Below are 14394 nucleotides of genomic sequence, written 5' to 3' on the forward strand. Positions count from 1 at the left end.
ATTCAGCAGAAACTTTTATTTCAGGTCTATTGGACACCACAATGCCTTTTAAATAAAGGTTTGTCAAATTTGGCTAATTGTTGGAGGTGTAATGCAGTCAGTGCTTCTCTTATTCATATGTTTTGGAAATGCCCAGTGGTTGCCTCCTTTTGGGAGGAAGTTATTATACAGATAAATTTTGTATTGGAAAGCTCTTTAATATTTACTGATGTAAATGCTGTTTTAAATTACATACCTGCTTCTTGGAATGTAACACGTGGTCAGCGCAAATGGACTTTTCGCGCCCTTGTGATTGCTAAAAGACTGATATTACGTTTTTGGAAGGATAAAAGCTCACCACCTATAGCGCAATGGACTGAAGACTTGGCAACACTAGCAACATTTAAAAGAGTGGTATATAGGCATAACTTGCAGATGGACTTATATGTGGATATTTGGTGTGCTTTCACTGAAGTTTATGTGTGACCTATTTTTTCTTTTCCTTCTTTTCTTTTTTGAATATTGTATTATTTGAAACAGGATCTTAGAATATGTTGTTGTATATTACTACTACTACTACTACTATGGTTTTGTTATGTTTTGGTTGGGTTGGGTTTGTTAACATTCACAAAAACAATTTGTGGGGGGGAACAGAACTGATTGCTCTAAAACTTCGATTTCACCTCTGAAACTCGACGTTATTGTCTGAAACTTCCAGACAAGATAGCAAAGGCCCTTCTATGGTGAATGCAGCCATGTAACTTATATCGTGGCGTCGTCGTCCCCCCGCAAATATCAATGACAAAGGCCTCCCTTTCAGGATGGGAAGCTCACTGTGGTCCACTTTCGATTCAGGGAACCTGTTCTACAGTGGAGCAGAATCATCATATAAACTATCTTGCGTTTCTTGCTGCTTGGAAAGCTCTGCGTGTATTCAAGGCATGTTCAAATCCTGGGTGACAATACTGCAGTATTGTAGCACATCAAAAAGCAAGGGGGCATACATTCATCCAAGCTTGTGTGTCTCACGATGGATGTGTTCCAGTGGGCAAATCAACAAAGCATCCTTTTGAGTGCTCTTCACATTGCCGATGAGGACCATGTTTTGGTGGACACTCTGAGCCAGTCATACAGATCATCCCACAAATGGCAGATGTCAACCTTCATCCTGCATCACCTCTTTCTGACATGTTCCGCGCTGCCTACGAGGCAGTGCAGGAGGGGGTGGAGGTTGGTTCTCAGGGAAATGACCTCTCCTGTGGCTGCCTAGCCACTGACTAGCAGCCATAGGATTGCGCCCTTAGATGCTGTTGTCTTGGAAGAGGCTGTAGGTAGATATGAAGATTTATTTCTTCCTGCATTGAGCAGGGGGTTGGACTCGATGGTCTTGTAGGCCCCTTCCAACCCTACTATTCTATGATTCTATTATTTATTTTTCATTGGAATTTTTATATTGCCCTCCAATCATATTCCCATGGTGGTTTACAAAAATAAAAAATAAAAAATGTAAATTCAAACACATAATAAACTTAAAAGGCCACAGAATCATAACAGCAGCATAAAACAGCAGAATTAAAATTGTATCAAAAATGTTTGGGAAAATAAAAGGTTTTGCTTGGTGCCCAAATGACCATAAGGCAGGTGCCAGGTGAACCTCTCTGGGAAGAGCATTCCACAACTGGAGTGCCTCCACCAAGGCCCTTTCTCTGATAACCACCCACCTCATCTCAGATGGTGGAGGGAGGGGAGAGTCTGCAGGAGACGCACCGCATACACCCGATATAGGGTAGGTGTATGTGGTCCTAAGCTGTGACAGGATTTAAAGGTTAAAGCCTTTGAAATGTGCCTGGAAATGGACTTTGAGCCAACGTAGCTGGCCTAATTAACATAACATACAGCCCCAGTTAATCTAACAGCCATATTCTACATGAACTGCAGTTTTTGAACAGGTTTCAAAGAGAATAAATGGGCCATGAAACAAAATGCTGCATTATATTCTTACCTCATAAAAGGAGTGCTCCTCTTCAGTGCTCCAAGTAGCTGTGCCTTCCTCCAGGATATTATAAAGGGTTCAAGCAAACCAATTCACTTCCCTTTTTTCCTTTTCCAGCTGACACTCAACATTTCATGGAGGTCACTGAGCATGATCAGTCCTCCCTCATTGGGCTATTTGGTTGAGGGTTTGACCTTTTTAAAAAAAAGTTTCTTGCTTCTGTATATGTCAGAGTTCACCTGTGCTTGTTCATACCTCCCTCTGGTTTCTCAGTGACCGCATTTTGATTCCAGTCCTATTGGCATTCAACCATTTGAGTTTGATATAAGGGAATTATGTATCTGTACATGTGTGAGTGAGATGGGAATATGTCAATAATTCTGGTTAAATAATATTGAGGCACTGTAACTATGACCTGGTTTGAAATACCGGTTTGGAAGCGTGGCACATGGGAATCTTCCCTAAAGGGCAATTGTATATGAAAAATGGAATAGGGTTCAGAAGGGTGGTGATGAGGTAGGGGGAGAGAGGAGGATGGGCAACACAGGAAGTGTACAAAAGCGTGACAGGAGTATCTTAATTGATTTAAAACATGCTGAGTTCCAGTCTCATTTAGTACCATGCATCATCAGGAAATAATTTATTATAGTATTATTCATTATACTCTTTTAAAAAAGATGCATTCACTAGGGAAAATAGTTAAATGTAGAGTTAAATTGGAAAAGCAGTGACCAAGGCAATCATACCTAAGTGCTACTGATTTCAGTTTAAGTACCACTGGCCCAATATAAATTCTTTCCATGGGAGAGTTATGCCCATGCTTATTTCTCCCACTGAAATCAGTGGGATTTAAGTATATTTAACTTTGGGCAAGATTGGGTCTGTGATTATGATAATTTAAAATTAGAGAAGAAATGCAAAAATGAAGAATTCTTCCTCTAAAAATCCTTGTTCTGAGAGCCCAGTTACACATTTCACACAGTCATGTGTTATAACTTTCCCCTGACAGAAGAGAAAAGCAATTGTGGGAGGCTGTAATCTTGAGTGGAAGACTGGCAGGGGCTGCCTAGGCCATTTCTTTTGTCCTGTTACTTCCACTCAAAACCTCCTTTTCTCTCCATGGGGAAAATGCAGTTTGGGTGATTAGGAGTGGAAGAAAAAGGTTAGGCAACCCCTTCTCTTCCTACCAGTCTTCTGCTCAAGACTGCAGCCTTCTATGGCTGCATTTTATTTTATTTTAAATGACAGTGCGATGCTACATGTGACTGTCAATTAAACTGTCATTAGATGTAACTATGCATTACATAATTAATGCCTAATTTGACTCTAAAACATGACTTGAATTTAATTAAAATCTTTTAGGGTGGAATCCTATTAGGATAGGTGGCCACCTCTGAACTTGGAGGCGACCGCCTATCTAATGCAGGGCAGGAGCAGCGTGGAGGGGATCATCCCCTCCATGCTTCAGCTGCCCTGCACTCGCAGCTAGACTGCCGATTTTGGCTGTCTAACTGCTGGAAGTCAGAGTGGGAGGGGCAGACGCTGGACAACGCCTAGGAAGCGTCAGAATGGTACTTCCGCCCACCCCGGCCTGCCCCAGGCACACCCTGTTTTCGCCGCTCCGTGCTCATCTTAGAAGTGTGGGGCCAATTTGCACTCCCTATGAGGCAGCACGGGAGGGGGTGGAGGTTGGTTCCTGGGAACTGACCTATCCTGTGGCCATCTAGCCACTGACTAGCAGCCGTAGGATTGCGCCCTTAATTTAATTGTATGAAGGGTTTCTAATTTAACGCACTGAAAAGGGTAGTACATGTGATTCCAAATGTGGCTCACCACAAATCTGCATTTTCTATGGTTAATAGGGATATTACAGATGAGATAATGAACAGATGACAGGGGAAGCTATAGTAATTGTTTCTCATTTTAGAGTTCATTCAAGATTTATTTACATGGATATTAGATTGGACACATGATCAAGCCAGGCCCTATCTAATATTCAGTCAGAATAATATTTGATCTTTAGTGAATTTAATTCACTTTAGTGAATTACCTAAAGAATGGTGCCAGTATATTTTTACATTTGTTTAAATCTTCATTGAAGCTGTGTTAACATGGTTTTTCCCTCTTGCTGTCTAAGAAATATTACATTTTTATAAAAGGCTTTGTTGTTTATTCGGTCAGTCGCTTCCGACTCTTCGTGACCTCATGGACCAGCCCACGCCAGAGCTTCCCGTAGGCCGTCGCCACCCCCAGCGCCCCCAAGGTCAAGTCCGTCACCTCCAGAATATCATCCATCCATCTTGCCCTTGGTCGGCCCCTCTTCCTTTGCCTTCCACTTTCCCTAGCAACAGCATCTTCTCCAGGGTATCCTGTGTTCTCATGATGAAGTACTTCAGTTTTGCCTTTAATATCCTTCCCTCAAGTGAGCAGTCTGGCTGTATTTCCTGGAGTATGGACTGGTTTGATCTTCTTGCAGTCCAAGGCACTCTCAGAATTTTCCTCCAGCACCACAGTTCAAAAGCATCTATCTTCCTTTGCTCAGCCTTCCTTATGGTCCAGCTCTCGCAGCCATAGGTCACTACAGGGAATACCATTGCTTTAACTATGTGGACCTTTGTTGTCAGTGTGATGTCTCTGCTCTTCACTATTTTATCAAGATTTGTCATTGCTGTCCTCCCAAGAAGTAAACGTCTTCTGATTTCCTGGCTGCAGTCAGCGTCTGCAGTAATCTTTGCACCTAGAAAAACAAAGTCTGTCACTGCCTCCACGTTTTCTCCCTCTATTTGCCAGTTATCGATCAAGCTGGTTGCCATAATCTTGGTTTTTTTGAGGTTTAACTGCAACCCAGCTTTTGTACTTTCTTCTTTCACCTTTGTCATGAGGTTCCTCAGCTCCTCCTCGCTTTCAGCCATCAAAGTGGTATCATCTGCATATTGGAGATTGTTAATGTTTCTTCCAGCGATTTTATCTCCAGCCTTGGCTTCATCAAGCCCAGCACGTCGCATGATGTGTTCTGCGTACAGGTTGAATAGGTAGGGTGAGAGTATACAATCCTGCCGTACTCCTTTCCCAATCTTAAACCAGTCCGTTGTTCCGTGGTCTGTTCTTACTGTTGCTACTTGGTCGTTATACAGATTCTTCAGGAGGCAGACAAGATGACTTGGTATCCCCATACCACCAAGAACTTGCCACAATTTGTGATTATTAATATCACAGTCAAAGGCTTTAGAATAGTCAATAAAACAGAAAGAGATGTTTTTCTGAAACTCCCTGGCTTTCTCCATTATCCAGCGGATACTGGCAATTTGGTCTCTAGTTCCTCTGCCTTTTCTAAACCCAGCTTGTACATCTGGCAATTCTCATTCCATGAATTGCTGGAGTCTACCTTGCAAGATCTTGAGCATTACCTTACTGGCATGTGAAATAAGTGCCACTGTTTGATAGTTTGAACATTCTTTTGTGCTTCCCTTTTTTGGTATGGGGATATAAGTTGATTTTTTCCAATCTGTTGGCCATTCTTTTGTTTTCCAAATTTGCTGGCATATGGCATGCATCACCTTGACAGCATCATCTTGCAAGATTTTAAACAGTTGAGCTGGGACACCATCATCTTCTGCTGCCTTGTTATTAGCAATGCTTCTTAAGGCCCATTCAACCTCACTCTTCAGGATGTGAAGCTCTAACTCACTGACCACACCGTCAAATCTATCCCCGATATGATTATCCTTCCTATACAGATCTTCCATATATTGTTGCCACCTTTTCTTGATCTCTTCTGCTTCTGTTAGGTCCTTGCCATCTTTGTTTTTTATCATACCCATTTTTGCCTGGAATTTACCTCCGATGTTTCTAATTTTCTGGAAGAGGTCTCTTGTCCTTCCTATTCTATTATCTTCTTCCGCTTCCGCGCATTGCTTGTTTAAAAATAATTCCTTATCTCTTCTGGCTAACCTCTGGAATTTTGCATTTAATTGGGCATATCTCCCCCTATCACTGTTGCCTTTTGCTTTCCTTCTTTCTTGGGCTGCTTCCAGTGTCTCAGCAGACAGTCATCTTGTCTTCTTGGTTTACTTTTTCTTTGGGACGTTTTTTGTTGCCGCCTCCTGAACAATGTTGCGAACTTCTGTCCATAGTTCTTCCGGGACCTTATCTACTAAATCTAGTCCCTTAAATCTATTCTTCACCTCCACTGCATATTCATTAGGAATATTCGTGAGCTCATATGTAACTGATCTGTGGGTCTTCCCTATTCCCTTTAGTCTGATTCTAAATTGTGCAATAAGAAGTTCGTGATCTGAACTACAATCAGCTCCAGGTCTTGTTTTTACCAACTGCATAGATGTCCGCCACCTTTGACTACAAAGGATGTAGTCAATCTGATTTCGGTTTCGACCGTCTGGTGAAGTCCATGTATAAAGTCATCTCTTAAGTTGTTGGAAGAGAGTGTTTGTTATGCACAGTGAGTTGTCTTGGCAAAATTCTATCAGCCTATGTCCTGCTTCGTTTTGTTCTCCCAGACCATGCTTGCCTGTGATTCCAGGTGTCGTTTGACTACCCACCTTAGCATTCCAGTCTCCTGTAATGAAAATAACATCTTTGTTTGGCATACTATCCAGTAGATGCTGCAGATCCTCATAGAACTGATCTACTTCTGCTTCTTCAGCATCTGTGTTTGGGGCGTATATTTGGATCACTGTGATGTTAAATGGCTTACCCTGAATTCGAATTGAGATCATTCTGTCATTTTTTGGATTGTATCCAAGCACTGCTTTAGCCACTTTATTATTAATTATGACGGCTACTCCATTTCTTCTGTGGTCCTCTTGTCCACAGTAGTAGATCTGGTGGTCATTTGATGTGAAGTGGCCCATTCCAGTCCATTTCAGTTCACTGACACCCAAAATGTCTATATTTACTCTTGACATCTCCCCAATAACCACATCCCATTTGCCCTGGCTCATAGATCCTACATTCCAGCTTCCTATGGTGTGTTGATCTTTAGAACATCGGATTCGTCGTTCACCACCATTACCATCGGCTGCTAGCCGTCCTTTCGGCTTTGAGCTAGCTGCGTCATCACATCTGGGGCTAGTTGAACTTATCCTCTGTTCCTCCCCAGTAGCATTTTGACCATCTTCCGACCTGGGTGTCCCATCTTTCAATGGTATACCGACATATCTCTGGTTGTACTGATCCATTTAGTTTTCATGGCAAGAATACTGGGGTGGGTTGCTGTTTCCTTCCCCAGGGATTGTATTTAGTCTGACCTCTCTGCCATGACCTTCCCGTCTTGGGTGTCCCTTCACGGTTTAGCTCATGACGTCATTGAGGTGCTCAAGCTCCAGCACCACGACAAGGTAACGATCTCCTTTGCTGAAGATAAAAGGCTTTACACTAGTTTAAATAAAGTAGGAATAATAACAATAATGATTACTTACAGAAATTAAGCTGTTAATTTAATGTAAATGGTTTAAACATATTTAAATCTGGGTCCAAGTAAAATATTTGTACAAAAAGCATGAAAACAATCAAGTCACACCCCATGATATGTGAGGGTCCTTGAGCAAGACACCCTCAATGGGCCCCCTCCCTCAGTGAGTATGTTCTCTCACCATAACTGTCATCAGCTGCTATTGCTCCTCATCCTCTTTGTCATCATTGCTACCACTTGCTTGCCTGATAGGCAGAGAGCCAGTTTGCAAGTAGGCAGTGGCCTCTACTGCTTCTCCTTCTCACCACCTCCATTGTCTGGGTCAGAGCAAGAGGCAGGAGAACAAGTAGGCTGGAATGATGAAGAGGAAGAGTGACCCCAGGGAGCTCTTGTCAATGGGCCCCTGCTGGAGTGTGCGCCCTTGGCAGGTGCCCAACAATGCCTACCCTTGATGTCCTCGTCACACTTGCCGACTGCACAGATGAACCTAGCATCATGCTGAATTTTTCGCTCTATTTATTTTCAACCATTTGTTGGGTGAAGGGCAAAAAAAAATTTGTTGGAAGGGGTGAGAATTTTGGAGACATTTCTCAGTGTGCAAGGCTCCAGTGCTTACCTTTCTGTAAGGAGGTGGCTGAGGGTAATGATGGTGGGTGTGCTCATTACTTTACCATTCTTATCCCACTCTGTCCTTGCAGCCTCTCTGGCTGTTTGAGCTTCCTGGAAAGCCCCCCGGAGGACTCACAAAGACGTCCTCCCTTGGGGCTTTCCAGTGCTGCTGCCTGCTGAGTGCCTGAAAACCGAGTGAGACATTTTTTGTTTTGTTGTATTGCTGTTAAAAGTCTTTTTAACAAGAACAACCGCAACCACAATACTCAGCTTTCAGGCAAGCAGCAGCACTGGAAAGCCCCAAGGGAGGTCATCCTGGTTAAGTTTGAGAAATGTCTCCAAAATTCTCAACATCCCTGCAAAAGAGGCAGAAAAATGACTCTCTCCTTTGGAGGGAAACAAAGAGATTGTGAAAGGGAGGTGGGGTTTCAACACAGCACTAAGTGAAACAGATGGGCATGTAATCTACATGCATGCTCTCATTTTTATGTAGGGAAAATATGATTACTTCCGTGGGTGCTAACCCTAGTACAACTCCCACAATTTTTCATGCATGTTTAATGGAAGAGATATAATTTGTCTAAAGTCATCTTCTAGTTCAGCCTACCAAAGGGGATCCACAGTGATGCAGAGCCCTGTCTTGTCATCCAAATTATGGAGTAGTCTGTGTTAGCTACAGAGTGGAAACCACATATTAAAACTCACATATTTATAACATGGTTTTTCCTACTTAAAATTATCCTTTGCAAACAGCTTTAAAATTTAAACCAATATTTTTCTTCTAATGAGCTTTTGGCATTAATTTTCCATAACAAAGCATAATGTCAAAGGCCGGCAGACAATCTAAGTATATGATTAGGGCAATGAGCTCACAAACTAAGAGGTCCAAGGTTGCTAAGGTACAATTATTTTTAAATTAAATGAACAAACTCATCAAAATAAAGCATAAGTACTTCAGTTATTTAAATTGGAATACAAGTTTTATTTTAGTTTGCCTACTTTATGGTGAGTAATATAAAGCTAATATTTCCAAGGGAACTTTATTTAACATGATAAATTCCAAATAATTTATATGGATTTTTTAAAAAGAAGTTGTGATATACTAATAAAATATTAGCGATTTTTAATTGTCATTGTCCATAACTTTTTGCGGGGCAGTGGGGGGTGGGTCTGTTTAAAACTGGCACTAGCCCTTAAAAAACGACAACCAATATACACTTGATCTTCATCCCCTGATGCCAAACTGGAGGAAGATAGAAAAGAGAATATTTGGAAGAATCTTGTGCCTGTTGCCCAGTGAGTTGCACTACCTGTTATAGGTTTAAAAATAGGTAGGGGGATGGCTGCGTGTGGAAACACAAGGTGGCTAAAGAGCTGGGGCAGGGCAGTAGAGGGGTTCTAACTTTACAGGAGACCCCTACATCACAAAAAAACAGAACAAAGAGTTGTGCAAGTGTGCACTTCTCATGCTGCCAGGGAATATCCCCAACAGCAGATGCCAAGAGCTGTCCCTGGCCAGAAGTGTGTTGACTGAAGGGGCAGCAAACAACACTAGCTTCCCAAGGAGCTGCCAGATTGGGTGACTCTGGAAAAGCTGGTGCTACATTGAGCATCCTCAAGAGTCGTCCTGCCCTCTGATTTCCTGGAGCTGCTGGGTAGAACGATGCTGGGGAGTCCCGCTGTAACATCCTGACAATTCTTGATGCACGCTGCTGGCTTCCTGAGAGTTTTCCAGCCACAAGCATGGTGTGCAAATTAAATAAATTGTTCATGTTGTTTTATGTTCAAAGAACTTTACTGTAGCTTTCACTGGTTTATTCATTCATTCATTTAATTAATTAATGTCCTGCCTTTCCACGAAAAATAGTGCTCAAGGCAGCTCAGTAACGTAACTGCACAGGTTGATGGCTGCATGTGAGTTGGCATAATGGACATAAGCCAGTGATCCCAGTGAGACTTAAATATGCTTAACATTGGCTGACTCGTAGTCAAAGAGTGCCCAGAATATGACAGGTGGGGTAGAAATCTTAGAACCTTGGCTTTCATTTACAGATAATAAAACAAATTTCTAGCTCTCATGGTTGCCTGAGATATATTTGCAAAAGTCTTCAATGTTCTGGGAATGCAAACAGCATGCTCTGACATCATAGCTACATGCTCCGGACACCACTGGGTTCAAGACTGTCCTTCTGAAGCCAATGATGTATGTTTTAATGTTTAAAATAATACTGAACAAGAACTCAGTGGCTCAATTCAGATAAACCCCCAAACCATGGCTTGGAGGATTGTGGATGAGCCATGGGGGTCATGCTCTCTCTCCTCCACTCTTGCATGAGGCTTCCCTCTTTTTTGATTAGCAACAAGCCTGAGGGAGCTAGTTGTGTCTGGAGAGCTCTTGGACCCCCAGTGTTGGCCTCCTCAGGGTCTTCTTACTAATTGGTTCTCTGGAGTTCAGTTCCCTCTATCCCCCAAATGATTGCTTTGGGGACAGTCCTTTGGCACATCGTCTCTGACCTAATACATCCCCTTATTGTGCAGTTTGTGGACAGAGGGATGAGCACTGTTTTCACTTCTAGATCAGCTGTTGTGTGGAAAGTAAAATTGGATTCAAAAGTTGCTCTCTCTGTCTGATCTCCTCTCTCCTAAAATTGGGGCAGGACAAAACAGTTTTTATGGCCTTTCACTTCAGATGTATGTCTTTTATAAAATATTATTAAAATCACAATAATTACTTGGTACCACATCCCCAACAGATAAAGAAGCATATTACCCCATATTACTGGGGTTTACAACTCATGAAAAGGCAATATATTTCTGCAAGAGTTATATTACTGCTGTAGATCTTTGCTTACAACTGGCTGCTACCAAGATAAATTTGTCCAGAAGCTTTGGATGCTATATTCTAGGCTAGCAGGAGATTTTTGGAAGAACAGTATGTGGATACATACTAGAAGACTCCTCACATCTTTCTCAGATAGTGTTCTGTCACTCCTTCTCTCCATCCATGCTCAGCTTTTATAAAGTGGTAGGGTTAAGCTCTACATGGTGAGTATGCGGTATATATGTGTAGGATCATAGGTAAGAGGGTGTGGCACCTCAAGAGTGTTGACCAGTAATGTGGCTGGATCCAATCCAGTGGTGTCTGGGAAAATCTGGTTGCTAAAGCTATTAAAGGCTCAATCCTATGCATGTTTAGACAGGAAAAAGTCCTACAACTCCATGCTGGTTGGGGAATGCTGGGAGTTGTAGGATTTTCTTCTGTCCAAACATGCACAGGATTGCACCCTAAATTACTTAAAACCTTATGAAAGCATGTTGTGATTTCCTGTGATTGTAATATGCTTAAAACAATAAAATGTCACATTAGCCAAATTGGGTAAAAGATATCCCTCCCCAAAGATTAGCTGGACCGTTTTGGTGATGTTATATATGAAAAACTACCTTGAGCTTAATGCTGCTAAAGGACTGCTTGTGGTATATGTATTTTATTTGTAGTTTATTGGTCCATTTAGATCAGTCTTGTCTACACTGACTGTCAGTGGCTCTCCCGTGTTTCAGACAGGCATTTTTCCAGCCTTTCCTGGAGATGCAAAGGATTGAAACTGGGACCTTTGCACATGCAAAGCATGTGCTCTACCACTAAGCTATGGCCCTTCCCCTAAATATGGGAGGATTCTGATTGAATGTATTAATGCCAGGGGATATCTAAGGTGAAAGAAGTTTGTGTAATGCTAAACATAAGTGTAGAGCGTGTGGTTTTAGCAAAGGTACCATTGCTGTATTTTATCAAGTGCCAGAAATTGCATAATGAATGTCTTTCAGGGTTTGTTTGTTTTTTTTAAAGAGAAACACATCAATGCAAAAATGCCACCCAGCTAGTAGAGATCTTCCTAATTTTACCTGATTGTATTTCTGAAGAAATATGGCAAGACCGTCGTAAATTTTCAACATGAACTGCATTTTTGTTGCCAATTTCCATATCCTTTTAAAAGTGCTGAAGCGTGCATTTGCTATTTATGTTTGCAGTAGACTGAGTACACTTTTACTATTTGTGGTTTTAGAAATTGGAAACAACCAAACAGTGGTGCTATCGTCTAAAAAAATAAATTTTAAACAGCTGTGGGACAGTATTTTTAGAATGGTAAGAGTCCCTATAAAGTCAGAGTGGTAACCGTGCCTATAAGTAAAGCAGTGTTACCCAGTAAAACTCTTAAGAAGCCAGAATTCTGTTATTTTCAAACTTTCATTCAGATCTCTTGAATGATCGTTTTAGCCAATGTAAGGCAATACTTTTGGATGAAACTAGTCACTTGAATGCCTTTATGGGGGAGGGAGAGTTGGAGAGCTCCAACTCTCCCTCCCCCATATCCTGTTATAAGAGATTTTAGATTCTTCATTAGGAACAATTTGTGCATTATGCAAATGAAAGTTGCATACTGCCATTTCCTCTAATTGTGTATTTTTGAACTCTACTTAGCTATTTTAAAAACAACTACAATTAAGAAAATATATAAATCTTGATTTATTGTTATTCAAGGGAGGACGCAATCCTATCTTGATAGTTGGCAGCCTCCGAAGTTGGAGGCTGCCGAATATCCAGCGCAGGGCGGCTGGAGCACAGAATTGATCCTCGCCTCTGTGCTCTGGCCGCTCTGAATTTTTGTCTAGATAGGTGATTTTGCTTATCTAGCCAGGGAGCTTCAAAGCGGGGGTGGGGGCATGCAGCACATAGGAAGCTGCATAAAGTGGCTTCCACAGTCTCCTCCCCCCCAGGACCCCCCCCTTTCCCCATCTCCATGCTCCGTTTCCAAGCACAGAGATGGGGAAGAACCATACCAACTACAAGGAGGAGGGGGCAGGGAGCACAGTTTCTGGTTTTGACCTCAGATACCAGAAACTGAAATATCCTATGTCCCCCAGACACTGTCTAGGGGACATAGGATTGCATCCTAAATCATTCTAATGTGAGACTGTAACATTTTGCTTAACATATTCTTAGGTACTATGTAAGTAGTTATTTTTAAAAATGGGTGATATGCAGCATAGATTGTTTATGGGGACCAAATTTAAAGATAGGTTCAATTTTCATTTTGCTGTACCAGAGCAAGGAATGCTCTGTTTTGAAGAAGCTGACATAGACCAAGAAAAAACAAGTTAGGTTGTTTGTTTGTTTGTTTGTTCATTTATTTATTTAATTAAAATCCTCTGGTTTTCCATGAATGGTCTCAAAGGCAACTTAATATCCAAAATGTAAAACATGAGAATAAAATACGTGTATATTCTAAAGATGGTATCACTTATTCCCCTGCTACTCTCATACTAATATATATGCTGTGCAGATCACCTACTGAGTGATTCTTCTTTACATTGTTTCTCTGTTGGTTTTGTTGGTTTGTTTTTTTAGTCCTTTTTTTAATTTCAAGCTTTGGAAAAAGAGAATTCAAGAGAATTCAAGTAGTATTAATCTCATAAGGTACCACTGACGTCAGTGGGGACTACACAAGAAGTGATTTGTGAGTTGCCAGTGAGCTGTAAATTTGAATATTGAAAAAATTATAATATATTTCACAATATAGGAGAAGGCTATTTAGGCATGTTTGATAAAATAGGCAGTTACCTTCACAAGCTCATGCTACAAGGACCACAGTCCTATTCCTAACCTCCTGTTGTTCATACGCTACAGGGGCTTAGGATGTAGCATCACCAACCGTAACCCTAGAGAGATCTAATTTAGCATGTTTAGTTTACTTGTATTTAATAAATAGTAAAGCTAAAAATACTACTACTCCATGTTGATTTTTTGTCCCAATAATCCAGAAGTATTTGACCTGAAGCATTGGAGGAAAAAAATTAAAGCACACTTGAGATTATTTAAATGTTATATAGAAATTTTTATTGGAATACTTGTACAAATGTGAAGACAACAGCATGTCCTTCCTTTACATTGTTTAGATTTTAAGAAAAAAAATTAAGGTACTGAAAACTGTTGAGATAGTAAGGGTGCAAGCCTTTGCAGGTTTAGGCAGAAAAAAGTCCTACAACTCCCAGAATTCCCCAGTCAGTATGGGGAATACTGGCTGTCCTAAGGTTGTGCCCTAATTAATTTTAGCAACCCAAAGAACTGTGCATGATATGCTGACAACCACTCATCTGTTTCAACTCCCTTCCACTACAGTTGTTGGGGCACCTTCAGTGTCACTGTCACTGCTTATTAGTTCACTCTGAGACATACACACACACGTGTGGTGAGGGTAATGAGCTCCTGGCTCTCAAGGAACAAGACTGCTGACCTGGAGAAGCTAAGAGAAGGAGAGAGGTTGGTGGATGAGACCTTCGGGAATCTATTAACTGTGTCCCACTCCCAGGGTGACAGCTCCTCTGC

At 41.5% G+C, this 14394-nt stretch overlaps 1 protein-coding gene across 17 annotated transcripts in view; it reads left to right on the top strand.

The window, feature by feature from the left end:
• Positions 1-14394, top strand: part of SUPT3H (SPT3 homolog, SAGA and STAGA complex component) — a 479638-nt gene that overhangs the window by 178207 nt on the left and 287037 nt on the right. The window lies entirely within an intron of this gene.

The sequence above is a fragment of the Heloderma suspectum genome, chromosome 1 (genome assembly GCF_057233095.1).
Source record: "Heloderma suspectum isolate Gila_16-S chromosome 1, 16-S_ref, whole genome shotgun sequence".
Classification (NCBI taxonomy): domain Eukaryota; kingdom Metazoa; phylum Chordata; class Lepidosauria; order Squamata; family Helodermatidae; genus Heloderma; species Heloderma suspectum.